Source organism: Protopterus annectens, chromosome 5.part0, assembly GCF_019279795.1.
Source record: "Protopterus annectens isolate FY-2018-M chromosome 5.part0, PAN1.0, whole genome shotgun sequence".
In the NCBI taxonomy this organism is placed as follows: Eukaryota; Metazoa; Chordata; order Ceratodontiformes; family Protopteridae; genus Protopterus; species Protopterus annectens.
Window position 1 is genome coordinate 1,383,253,029 of NC_056735.1, and position 13,050 is coordinate 1,383,266,078.

The window sequence follows — 13,050 nt, forward strand, 5'->3', positions numbered from 1 at the left end:
ATGAAGTCTGAAACTCAAATGCCTGTCATTATTTAGTAAATTCAGTCTTCATTGATTTGCCAGAAAAAATACAGAAAAACACTAATTTTATAAGCACCAGACCAAAAAAATGAGACAAAAATCTGGAGATTCTGCAAAAATCAGGACAGTTGAGAGGTATGGGCCCAGATGGTAGATCTTACTGGAAGAAAATATTCTGTAGCACTATATCCCAGGTCTAATTGAGATTTGTAAAGACTGGAACACTACCATGCTGCTCAGACACTCAAATATGAAATATCACACACACACACACACACACACACACACACACACACACACACACACACACACACACACACATATCCCTTAAAGAGGCAACAACATTACAGCATTAACTGCTGTCACAGAAAAATGTCAAAACCACTGAAATAATCAAAAGCATAACACAGATATTCCCAGCATTTCAACAAAATTGCAGTTCAGAAAAAAATAAAGCCGTGAGGTGTTGTCACCTGATTAGATGAAAAATAGCTAATAGTTCGACAGGTTTTTGTGATAGGAGTATGTCTAGGCTAGTTAACAAATGTAAAATCTCAGTTGCATGTCACATATTCTCATTCCTGGCACACTGGGGATAAAAATAACTGATGCATCACTACTTTTGTATAACTGAAACATTTAAACTAAAAGTTCCTTGCAGAAATTGTTAAGGTCAGCTTAAGATTGATATAGGTTTAGCTTTGTTTATAGATACACACACGTATATGAGACATGATGGCTTGATCTAAAAATTAGTGGAAAATAAATGCATACACTGCCTACTGCCATGTATGATATTGTCATTAAAGTTTTTCTTTTTACATTTTGACAAAGTACTCCTGGCAAGCTTCTTCAGTATGCTGTCCATATTGCTGTAAGAAAATCGAGCCTCATTCTGCACAGGGAGGCAGTATTTTTTGATATTTCTAACTTTCCCTGTTATGATTCAACCATCATATGCAATAGAGCATAACTCTCAATTTCTTGGCATCAAAAATCTGGACAAAGCCAAAAATAATGGGGGGACAAAACCCCAAAAATAGGAACCAATTTTAAATATTGTTCTTATAAACTTAGAAAGTTGTTAGAACTAAAGGTCTTGTGTTACCATACATTTTCTGAAGGTTATGAAGTCTGAAACTGAAATGCATGTGATTATTTAGTGAGTTCAGTCTTCACTGATTTGCCTCAAAAATCCAGAAAACTACAAATGCTTTGACAAACAGACCAAAATCTGAGTCAAATATCTGGACATTCTGTGAAAATCTGGACAGTTGACAGGTATGCAGTAGATGCTAATGAGGTATTTAACTGTGCTGTGCTTGTGCTTTCAAGTGTGTCTGTACTGATTTATGCATACTCACTGTGCCCTGGATCTCATTATTGGCTTGATGACTTCTCTGGCTTCCCCAAGAGGTGTGATCAAGCAGATTCCACTATTTTCCCTCATTACCAAGATGGATGTTTCAGCTTCAGACACTCACTCACACCTCCTGGCTGTCTCTTTTAGTACTCAGGTGTACTTATCAAACCCAGCTCACAGAGACAAGACTAAAACATCTTTGCTACACATGTACTTAAGTCTTCTGGCCTTGACATCTGTATGTGGAAAAATGCTTTGTGCAGTTTTCAGTGTATCTCTAACATAAACCTTAGTGGCCACATTGGAGTATACTGGATGAGAATTCATTTTTTAATGAATACATTTTGAAGTCATAGAGGACCTAATAAGTGCTGAGAATAAATGTGATTTAACAGTTTATTCTGTGGTTAAATACCTTTATGGCATATTTTAATCTGGAATGGGAGTGAATAAAGCAATACTGCACTGAAAACAACTGATCTCTTAAATAGTTTTCTTGTTCTGATTTTTTTAGCCTTGTTAATCAGAGAGTTGATGCTCTGAATCTTACATTTATTACAGTCTTGTGCATCTTTGGTGCCATTAGTTTATTGTAGTATTCAAATATGTTATCCTGAGCAGGATCTCAAGTTTTTATGAGATACAGGGTGCATTTGCTGTATCATCATTATCAGAAGCAGCAGCAGCTGTGGGGTTTAATTTGAGAGACTAGAAGGTGGTAAAAATAGACAAGCTAACAGTAAAGCTGCATTTGCTGTTATCCCTCTTTACTGGCATCTTTTAAAGATTGTTCACTTTGAGCTTTTACTGGAAAATTATTTATATCACTCTTGTGACTGGGAAGTTATGTATGGATATGTATGGTGTCCTTTTAAAACAGAGAAATGTCTGGAACACATATTGTTTTTAGAATTATGCCACTAATGATATATAGTGCTCTAAAGTTTCATAAAATGTAGCCTTAATCATTAGTTTATTTGGGTCCACATTCATCCTATTTTATTTGTTGTGTTTTGCCATAATCTTTGTTTTTTGTGAAACTATACATTTTCACTTGTGATGTATAGTCTGTGCCATACTGTACATTTTCATTTGTACTGTATTCAAGTATAGCCTGCCTTACCAATGGAAAAAAATGTTAATTCTCATCATGCATTATCAGACTATTTATTTTTGCATGTTCTGTGTTTTTCTGTGTCTAATATTTACATACTTGTTTATTATCCAAGCCTATTATTCTTTAATACTTGTTACACATTCCCATACTGTTTATCATTACGTACTCCATTTGCAGTGTTTATTATTTATGTTTGTAATTCCTTTATGTGTCTTATTCTCAAAACACTTGTTTTGCATTGCTGTATTGTTTTTTTCAGTGCATGGCTTATGTGTTTGGGATGCTTATGATATCTGTGTTTGTAGTTATACCTGTGTTCTGGGCATGGTTGGAAAGCATCCACGGTGGCCAGCTCATTCAGCCCACCCATCTGCTAAACAAATAAATGAGCTCTGTAGGACAGAACAGACCCTGTAACTAAGACAGAAATGAGCAGACTTAGCTGCTTTGAAAAATGATCCAAGCAATGAAATTGTTGTGTCACAATGTCTGTTAAACAGTGGGGGGCAGACAAGAATTGCAAATGGTATAGTTAAGCCCATGCTTTATTGGAAGCAACATGATGCTAAACTCTTTAAGTATTAAGGTGTTCAGAGTTACATATAAAGGCCTTCATTCTCTCATATGAATTTATGATATGGATCATGGTTAATTATATGTATATACATATGTATTTCTGTGTGTAAGAAAGGGACTAGAAAACAGAGTATATGCATTCCAGTCATCCTCTGAGCATTAACATCTAGTGTAAAAGTAACACAGGTAAATCATAGCAGTTAAGGGATATGAAGAAGGGTTATAGAAGCTAAACATATAAGCAAGAAAGGTACAAAACAAACTTAGGAGACAAGACATGTAGCTGGAGAGGAAATATATGGGATGGACTACCTACCCAGGTGGAGGATATAAAGTTTGCTGTAGATACGGCCAGTTGCAAAGCTCAAGGTCTTCAAATAGCTTGAGGCCAAGTCACTATCCCATGATGCACCTGGAATTACCTCAGATCTAGTTTGCCACTGCAACAGATCGGAGGTTCTGATTTAGTTCAGGCCAGTTAAGCTGTTTTTTCATTACTATCTTATTCAAAATGTTTGCTATTTAGTATAGTTATATAGTTAGGATTGTTGATAAAGCACATAGCTTTTCAGTGTGTTTTCCCTTCCCATATACTGTTCTTAATAAATTTCTAGTTGGCCTCTTTTAGGCCTGGTTTAGTAGTAGTTTTCTCTACTTGGTGTGATCTGTCTAGACTTCTGCTTTTTATAAATAAGGCTTAGTACAGTAAACCTTAGATAATTAGATAAGGTTATTGTTTATTTTTCAGCTTGCAGTATGTTATTCAGTGACCTTTGCCACATTTTCTCAGATAGTTATAGCTTAGATAATTATAGTCATTTGCTGTGTGGTCTGTCTAGCCTTCTGCATTTTTAGATAAGGCTTAGTTCTTATTACTGTTGAAGTGACAGTAAACCTTGGTTTATTTAGATAAGGTTGTTGTTTTCTAGCAGTTATCTCCTTTTGCATAGTCTGCTTGTGTGGTATCACATTTATACTTCACCATCACGGTAGCATTGTTGTCTCACAGCAAGAGGTTCTCCCATTCAATTCTCGGCTGGAGTGCGGGGAGTGCCTTCTGCGTGGAGTCTGCATGTCCTCCCCGCTATTGGGTGGCATTCAAAAGACATGCGTAAATGGGCATGCCTTCATTGAAGGTTGGACTTTGAGCTGGAACCTTGGCGTTCGTTCATAGGTTCATAGGTAGGTACTAGGCCATCGGCCCAAGGGCCTATGCAAGCCTAGCCAACAAGGTTCCTTGGCTTACACCACCCAAGAAAGTTATTTTCCTGTGTCACTGACGAGCAGAGACACAGAGGTGATCCCCGGGGTGTATTTCCTATTTCCCATCCACTCATCAAGATTTTTCTTGAAGAGTGCTAATGAAGAACTTTGCTTTACATAGATGGGTAGCCTGTTCCAGAGTATGGGAAGTCTCTGGGATAGGAATCTATCCCTCCAGCATGTCATGTTTATTGTGGTGACAAGGTTTAGGTCCCTAGAGCATGTAGCTCAGAGGGATTGGGATTTCTTTAGGTGTAGCATGTCCAACAGCTATGGGTTTGACATAGCTTTATATGTTAGACAGAGATCACCTCTGAGTAGGTGATATGCTACAGAGTAAAGCTGGAGTTTTTTGAGGCGGTCAGTGTAGGGCATTTGTTTGAGTCCAGTAATCCTCTTTGTGAGGTACTTCTGTGGCCTTTCCAGCTGCTGCAGATGTCTTGTGAGGTACATTCCAAAAGGGGCGTTGTACTCTATAATGGGTCTAATGAGTGATGAGTAGAGGGTAACGATGACCTTTTTTTTCCTGGATGAGAACCTTTTATGATGGGGTATGCCACATCGAAGGACTTCCTGACCACTGTGGCGATGTGACTATCAAAGGAGAGACTACTGTCCACCTGGGTCCCAAGGTCTCTTATCATGCATTCGGTGTTAAGTAGATTGCTGCCTATGTGGTAGTTCATGGGTACAAAGTTTTTACCAAAGGGGATGACACTGCACTTTTTGGCATTGAGCTTGAGTCCATGGCTCTGACACCAGGTATCTGTCTCAGAGAGGCCCTTCTGTAGGATGTTCACATCATTTGAGGACTTGACTATGGCTCCTAGTTTGCAGTCATCTGTGAACTTTGTTAGCCAGAGGCCTTCTGTGTTAGCCTGTACTTCAGAGAAGTAGATACCAAACAGGAGCGGTCCCAGGATGGAACCCTGTGGTACTCCACTTGTCACTGGTTTGAGGTCAGATTTGGAGTCTGCAACCTTTACAGTGTGGGTTCTGTCAGTGAGCCAGTTGGCAACCCATCTTGTGACGTAGGGATTTATGCCTAGTTTATTGAGTTTAGCTATAATTCTAGAATGGGGGATGGTGTCGAAAGCCTTGGCGAGGTCAAGATAGGCTGTGTGAACCACTTTACCCTCATCTATGGCTTTGGTGACTGCCTCAAAGATGTTGATCAGGTTCAGGAGGCATGATCTGCCTTTCACAAACCCGAACTGGGTGGGATCCAGAGTTTGGAGGTTACCAATGTCTTTGTTTATGAGTTCCATGATGATACATTCCATGGTTTTGCAGACCAGGCTCGTCAGGCTAATAGGTCTATAGTTCCCGGGATCAGTGGTGGCTCCCCCTTTGTGGAGTGGGATAACTGTTGCTGTGCACCATTCAGTGGGCACAAAGCCTGATGCGAGGCTATTATTGAACATGGTGCTTAAGTGGGGAGCCAGTTCATTCTGAAGTTCGTGTAAAAGACAGCCTGGGATGTTGTCCGGTCCCATGGATGCTGTGTTTATGGCTTTAGAGAGTGCAGCTTTCACCTGCATAGTTGTGATTACAGGGACTCTGCATTCTTCCTGTATAGTTATGAGCCCTTTAGGGGATGGGGGGGGGGGGGTAAAGTTAGCACTGAACCTATCTGCCAGGATGTTGGCAATATCAGTTGGTTCTGTAATTTTCATGCCTTTGTGCTGTAACTCAGAGCAGATCTGGGTGTTGCCATTGAGATCCTTGACATAGCTATAGAATGCTTTGTGGTTGTCCTTGGAATTAGTGGCAATTTTATTTTCGTAGCTAGCTTTGGAGGATCTTATAAGGGATGTAAGCTTCTTACTGAGGCTGACCAGGGAGCTCCTCCACTCATGGGATTTTACTCTCTTTTGCAACAGTTTCTTCTTTCTCTTGTACAGTTTGTTTATGGCAGGGGACCACCAGATTGGCTTCCTTTTTTTGGAGGATAGCGTCTTGGTTCTGTTTGGGATAGCACAATCCATGCACTCATGTAGGTGCTTATAGAGCGCATTTGTGTAGGATTCAGCAGTTGTAACTGTATTGTCCATCTGCATGGGTGTCATGAAGTTCACTACTTCTGTCTTAAGAAGCTTGAAGTTGGCTTTGGAGAAATTTCTTACTGTGGTTTCCTTAATGGGGGGGTGGAGGTGGGATGTGGATATCAAGGGTGATTAGCTTATGGTCGGATCGGACCAACAAGGAGTTGACTTCAGGTGTGGAACACCAGTCACTCATGTTGCTAATGACTAGGTCTAGGATATTGTTGCCCCTGGTGGGGGTGTGGATAAGTTGACCTAGGGCATTGGAGTTTATGAATTCCAGAAAGCGTTGTGCTAAGGAGTTAGTACATGTGTAGTTTTCCCAGTTAATGGTGGGGTAGTTGAAGTCGCCATTATTAGGGTGTTTGGTTGAACCCTAATATTTTCCAGTGCATCAAAAGAAGAGGAGTGGGAATCCTGGGGCATGGTGGGGGATCTGTAGCAAGCTACAATTTGGATTGAAGTTTTGCCAAGAGTTAGTTGCACTTGGATAACCTCAGATATATTATGCTGAGCAACTAGTCTGGAGGTGTGGATATCCTTAATGAATATGGGCACACCCTCACCTTTGGTGTTTCGGTCCAGGTTAGATGGCCGAAAAGTGTGGTATGCATTATAGCCTGGTAGTGCAGGGGTGCTCTCTGGAGCCTTGAACCAGGTCTCAGTCACTGTACAGATAACGATGTTCTCCATTTTAAGGAGTGCCTCGAGTGAGTGCATTTTGAAATTTAGACTTCTAGCATTGAGTAGCATTACCCTCAGTTTTTCCTTGCCTGTTCCTGTTATGGTGGTGAATTTGTTACTTGAACCCTGCCTAAAAAAGGCACTATAGGGGCAGCAAGAGCCTTAGTCAGTATCCGGAATGCTAGGGGCGACAGGTGCAGGCCATCTGTGGCAAAGCATCGTGGTCTGTCGACCATGTCATCCCAAGCAGACAGATACTGGATCCCCTTTGAATGACACCAGAAGCTTAGCCAATTGTTGAAATCAATCATTTTGTCCTTGTACTGCGGTATCATTCTGGGTGATGGCAGAATGCTACTCAGGGCTAGGGTCATACCTACCTGGGCTACAAGATCGCAGAGCTCTTCCATGTCTCTTTTCATGTAGTCCAGGGAGGTACATCTCAGGTCATTCACACCAACAAGGACAATGACAGAGTCATATTTGTACTTGATGTGGAGTGACCTGAGTGCGTGGGTTATGTGGCGGATCCTGGCACCTGACAGGCAGCTGACAGTAACCTTCTCCTTGTTTAGCCTAGTGAGTGGGACATCAGTGTGCCTGACTATAGAGTCACCTATGACTAGTAGGTTGGGTATGTTGTTTTGCTTTATTGGCTGTGTTTGAGTGGCACACTGAATCTGTGGGCTATGTGTCATTTGGGTTGTGTTGGGGGATGGAGGTTGCTTGTGTTTCTGCTTTGGAGGTCTCTGTTGCTTAGGCAGATTATTATTGAGAGCCTCCGCAAATGTTTTTGAATTTCTATGTGTGGATTTTGGTGGTGTAGATGTAGTGAGACTATGTGATGAATGTGGTGTGGTGCAAATGTTTACCTTCTCCTCATGACTGTCAGGTTCAGTCTTGGTTGGTGAGAGCTTTACCTCCAGTTTGGCTAGATAAGTGCATCTCTCACAGGTTGTAGTGTTGGGTGGTAGGAGGAGAGGGTTGTCTGTGTACATGAGGCAATTTCTACATTGCCTCAAGATGCCCAGATTTGTCAGATAGACAGGGGAGAACACTGGGAGCTGACCCTTGGACATGCCTGAATAAAAAACTATTTTCCTGTAGATAAGTGAGGAAAGTGAGTATAAGAGCTGTTTTTCTCAAAAACAGCTCTTGAAAATCTACTGCCAATCATTAGCAGACTGGAGTTCCACTGTGGTGACCCCTAACCGGGAAAATCCGAAATATAAACAACAACATATTTTGTGTGTGTGTGTGTGTGTGTGTGTGTGTGTGTGTGTGTGTGTGTGTGTGTGTGTGTGTGTGTGTGTGTGTGTGTGTGTGATTTAGCCTGCTTTTATTTAAGGCTTGGGTGCAGATTTACTATTGTGTGATTTAGCCTGCAATTTTTCCAGGCTTCTGTGACCTCAAAGTCTTCCAAGACATCGGACTCCAAGAAATCAAAAAAGTCTTTTACTTCGGCTCCACTGCCATCAGAGCCAACAGTCTTTACTTTTCAGAGCCGGTCCCCAGTCTTGGAACCGGTGTCCGAAGCGCCGAAGAGTCCAATTCTCCAGTGGATACCACCTTCGGTACACTTCTCTCTATTATCTATCAGCCTGTCAGATCTGGATGTGGATCATGTTATTGGCACCGGCATTAGCAAAAATGTTATCGGCTTCGACCCAAATGGCTATGGAGCTGAAGACCATTGCACTGACTCTAACTATTCCTCCTCAGAGCCATGCTGGTCCTTCAGAGCCGGAGGAGGCAGACCTGATGTTAGTGGAACCCTCAGAGCCAACACCCACTCCAGTATCTTCGGCTCCATGTACTCAGACATCCTCATGCTGATCGAGGACTATAGGAGCTGACACTCTAGTCAGGTTTGGGGAGGACAGTCAGACCAACTTGTTAGTTCCAACTTTGCCTCTTGGGGCCTCAGCTTGGATGAGCTCGGCTCCTACCTCGGGCTCAGAGACCACTGTCCTAGTGCCAGTGGTGTAGACGGTTTCTTTGGATCCGTCGGCTCCCTCGCATCGGAGCAGAGGTGCTTTCGACGCCATGAGGAGAGTCATGTCTCCTAGAACATCCTCAACCTCAGGTCTGCCTTCCTCCTCCCCTAAAGTGCCTGTGTCTGCTTCTGCCTTACATGTCCTGACCAAGCGTAGAGACCCAGAGGCTCAGGAAGCCCCATTGGGTGGCCCCTGGTCTTCCGAGACCTCACCAGAAGCTCCCACTGATGAGGTTCCCAGGAAGAGATTGTGTAAAAGGAAACACCTAGACTCCCTGCATGTGTCTCTAACATTGGATACTGACTTAGATGAGTCAAAAGGGTCCCCACGGTCCCCATTTGAGGATATCTCCTTCGTTGAGATACTTGAGATCCTTAGGCAGAGGGGTGACTGGCAGTCCAAAAGCCCTACTGAGGATGAGTCAGTTCTCCTGAAGGCTTTCAGTTCTCAGCCCACCACCTCTTGGGTCTTTCCGCCCTTCGATGAGCTGATGCAGCTGGTCTCTTGAAGGGCATGGGAGTCTCTGGATACTATGGAGCCTTTCCCTAGGAGGCCTAATAAATTAATTTTTGCCCCCTTGACAAAACATTTTTAACAAAAGGTGTTCTGGTTGATGCCATGGTGGTGGCGGCAGCCACCAAAAAGGAAATGTCTGAGACTTCCTTGTCTGTACATCATCCTAACAGAGACTCCAGGATTATGGATAGATATGGGAAGTGCATGTTTAGTTCAGCAACCTTTGCTCTCCATTCGCTGAACTATTTAACCCATTTTACTAGGTTGCAAAGTGATCTACTTAAGGAGTTAAGAGAATCTTTTCACGGTACTGTAGCTGCAGGAGCTTCCAACAAAATTGCTGCCCAGCTTGCTACCCTCAAGTCTATTGTCAACTCATCCATGTGACTCATCTCTTATGCAGCTGATGGAATGAGTAGGGCAGCGGGTACAGGAGTTGCTGGATGCGCTTGTGTTCCTTCGCGGAGCCTTTCAAGTCTTCCTTCGTGAACACTCCCTTTGATGGCTCATCCCTTTTTGGGCCTAAAGTGAAGGAAACCTTAACCAGGTGTGAACAGGATGGAAAGACTCTGCCGTCGGGGTTCATTTTTCCACCCCTACCCGACCCTACCCTAAAGGTCAAAGGGGAGGAAAAATGTGGTTCCGAAAAGACCAAGGAGCCTTTCAGGACACATGTGGTGAACCCCCCTCCAGGGGCAGAGGAGGGGATAATAATGGAAGACACTTCCCTCATGGCAGAGGGGGTCTGCAACACCAGGGTGACAGAGATCACTTCTCTGGGAAGCACTACCAGCGTTCCTGAAAGGAGGCCCAACTGTCCTACTCTGGAGGCAGTCAGGGGTCGCTTATCTTTGTATCCAGATGCCTGGCTCAAAATAACAAAAGACAGCTGGGTACAAAGTATAATTTCCAGAGGACACTTCATTCCATTCGCCACACCCCCTCCAATCATAAGAAAAGTCCCGGACGTTCCACCCAGTTACAGGGAACAGGCAACAATAGAGGTCAAACATTGCTATGAAAAAGAGTCATCCAACCAGTCCCAGTAGACCAGACAGGATCCGGAACTTACTCAAGATTCTTTTTGGTTCCAAAGAAGATGGGGGACTGGAGACCCATATTAGACCTCAGCAGACTGAACCAATACATATAGAAAGAGAAGTTTTGGATGGTCACGCTTCAGTCTATACTTCCCTTCTTAGGGAAAGGCAATTGGATGTGCTTGATAGATCCCAAGGATGCATACTACCACATAAAAATGGCCAGACCATCCAGGGATCACCTGTGCTTCCACCTGGGAGCCAATCATTACCAGTTTCTAGCCCTGCCCTTTTGTCTAACTACAGCCCCCTGAGTGTTCACCAAATGCATGGCAGTGATCACGGCTCACCTGAGGCATCTAGGATTCCATGTGTTTCCGTACCTAGACAATTGGCTCCTTACCACCACCACCAGGAATCAATTCATTCAGGCCAGGGAGTCCACTCTGTCAAGCTGCAATCATCTGGGCATTACAGTCAACTTAGTAAAATATTCCTTGTCGTCATCGCAGCATATCGTTTTTATCGGGGCAGAGTTGAATACCACCACCACCACACTAAGGCTTCCAATAGAAATAGCCTTTCTTCTTCATCAACATGTTACCATTTTGATATCAAAAGACAGAGCACCAGCATCAGAAGTTCTGAAATTATTAGGCATGATGGCAGCAGCAATTCTAGCTCGTATGCACATGCGGATTCTACAGTGGCTGTTGGTCACTCAGTGGTCTTACCAAGAGCTCCCCATGACTCACATTATAATGATCACAAATTCTTGCAAGAAAGACCTTCAGTGGTGGTTGACCTCACTTCATGCCACAATAGGACGCCCATTTGTGCTACCCCCTCCAGCGGCCACAGTGACTATGGATGCTTCCCTGATAGGGTGGTGGGGCATTTTCAGGGAAAGACTGCCCAAGGCACATGGACCGATCAAGAGACACATCTGCATATCAGTGTCCTGGAGATGAGAGCAGTGCGTTTGGTGTTGCAGTACTTTCAGGACTCTCTTCCTCTGGGTATGATTGCGATTCAGACAGACAACATGTCGGTGGTCTGGTATCTGAACAAACAAGGAGGAACCAGGTCTTACCCTCTTTGTCACGAGGCTCTCAGAGTTTGGCAGTGGGCTGCTTCCACCCAGCGCTTTCTGTTGGCAATGCACATCCCGGGGAGATCCAACATGATAGCAGACAAACTGAGCAGGGTAATCTTATTGCCCCATGAGTGGTCCCTCAAGAAAGAAATAGCAGACAGGATATTCCACAGGTGGGGCAAGCCTTGCTGTGACCTTTTTGCCAGTCACATGAACATGAAATGCAGTAGCTACTTTGCCCTGATTCCTCCTCCAGGAGAAGCCCCAAGGGATGCACTCATACACGATTGGCCTCTGGGTCTCATCTATGCATTTCCACCAGTCCCGTTGATACCCAAGGTATACTACAGAAAGCAAAACCCTGGGAAGGACCATCATTCTAATAGCCCCTCATTGGCCTCTTCAGATTTGGTTCCCCTTCCTTTGACTTCATCTTTTGGAGGATCCTTGGCTTCTGGACCCAGTTCCAGTCCTTCTGCCTCACCCATCAGGGGATCTCCATCCTTCTCTGCAGTCATCGAAGCTCACAGCTTGGCTGCTCCAATTCCCATCAAAGCCAAGTTCCATAACCTTTCCAATGAGACAAAACAGATCCTTTTGTCTTTTCATATATCTTCTACTAGAAAGCTGTATCTTAGCAAATGGAAAAAAATTTCTATATGGGCCTCTAATAATAATATTGATCTTTACCAAGCCCGTATGGCCTCCATCTTGGAGTTCTTGACTATGATTTTTAACAAAGGAGGTGCAGTAGCAACAATTCAGGTTCAGTTGGCTGCTATTTCTAATTGTCATCTTGGATTTGAAGGATTGAATATCATGTCTCACAAGTTATCCAAAGCTTTTCTCACAGGGACTTTTCATATTAGACCACCTGTGTAATCTCCCTATTCTTCATGGAATCTAAATGTTATGCTTTCCCACATAATTCTTCCCCCTTTTGAACCAGCTTCATCTGTAGATCTCAATTTTTGTCTTGGAAGACCATCTTTCTGGTAGCTATTACTTCTGCCTGCAGAGTGTCAGAGCTTCAGGCTTTATCCATCAAGCCTCCCTATTTGATATCCCATGCTGACAGAGTCTCACTTAGAACAAACCCCTCATTCTTGCCCAAAGTTTGCACTGAAACCAATCTCAACCAAGTTATTGATTTCCCAGTCTTCTTCCCCAACCATTCTAACAATTTAGAGTATATGCTGCACAAACTTGATGTTCACAGACAGCTCAGATTTTATTTGGCTAGAACAAAAGATTTCAGAAAAAACAGACCAGCTTTTTGTTTCATTTTCAGACTTATATTTGTACTTTAGTAAATTCACATCTAGCTTTCAT